Source organism: Galeopterus variegatus, unplaced genomic scaffold (assembly GCF_000696425.1).
Source record: "Galeopterus variegatus unplaced genomic scaffold, G_variegatus-3.0.2 Scaffold6888, whole genome shotgun sequence".
Taxonomy (NCBI): Eukaryota; Metazoa; Chordata; class Mammalia; order Dermoptera; family Cynocephalidae; genus Galeopterus; species Galeopterus variegatus.
This window is the reverse complement of record NW_007732999.1, coordinates 79,302-80,546: the sequence shown is the minus strand read 5'-3', so window position 1 is coordinate 80,546 and position 1,245 is coordinate 79,302.

The following is a 1,245-nucleotide window of genomic DNA, read 5'->3' as shown; positions in this document are numbered from 1 at the left end:
ATAAGCAACAGAAATGGGCTAATACAATGCCATTATAAAATGGTGAGTTTGGCCACCTCTTGTTCTCTTATTTTCTGCCGTGTGACAATGCAACAAGAAGGCCAGATGCTGGCACTTTGATATTTGGAACTACAGAACTATGAGCCAATACATTTCTATTCATTGTAAATTACCCATTCTGTGGTATTCTGTTATAGCAGCACAAAATAGATTAAGACAAGCAAATACACATTCTTTCCAAGCATCCAAAGAACATATACCATGATACACCATAACCTGTACCATAAACAAACCTCAACAAATTTAAAAGAATTGAAATTATACAGCATACTTTTTCAACCACAATAGAATAAAAGTAGATATCAGTAACAAAATGATGACAGGAAAATCTCCAAAAAGGTGGAAACTAAATAGCATGCTTCTAAGTGATTCATGGGTAAAAGAGTATCTTACTCCATATAGGCTGCTATACAAAACACCACAAAGTTGGTAGCTTATAAACAACACAAATTTATTTCTCACAGTTCTGGAGACTGGAAAGTCCAAGTTCAGGGCACCAGCGGATTTAGTATCTGGTGAGGGCCTGTTTTTTGGTTCATATATGGCACCTTCTTACTGTGTCTTCACATGGTGGAAGAGGCAAGGCAGCTCTCTGGGTCCTCTTTTATAAGGGCACTAATTCCATTCCTGAGATCTCTGCTCTTATGATCTAATTACTTCCGGACATTTCCACCTCCTAACGCCATCATATTGATGATTAGTTTCAACATATGTATTTGGGGGGCACACAAACATTCAGACCATTGCAATGAGTAAATCTCAAGGGGAATAAAAAATACAATGAGTTGAATTAAAAACAAAAATACACATATCAAAATTTGTGGGACACAGCTAAAGCAGTGTTGAGAGGGAAATTTACAGCACTAAATGCACACATTACAAAAGAGGGAAAATCTGACATTGATAATCTAAACTTCCACCTCAAGAACCTAAAAAAAAGAGCAAAAGAAACCCAAAGCAAGCAGAAAGGAAAATATAATAAGGATAAGAGCAGAAATCAGTGAAATTGAAAACAGAAAAACAATAGAGAAAATCAACTAAACAAAGAGTTAGTTCTTTAAAAACCCTAGCAAGAATGAAAGAAAAAAGAGACAACACAAATTGACAATATCAAAAATGAAACGTGCGATATCAGTACAGACCCTGCAGACAACAAAAGGATAACAAAGCAATCCAAAAAATTTT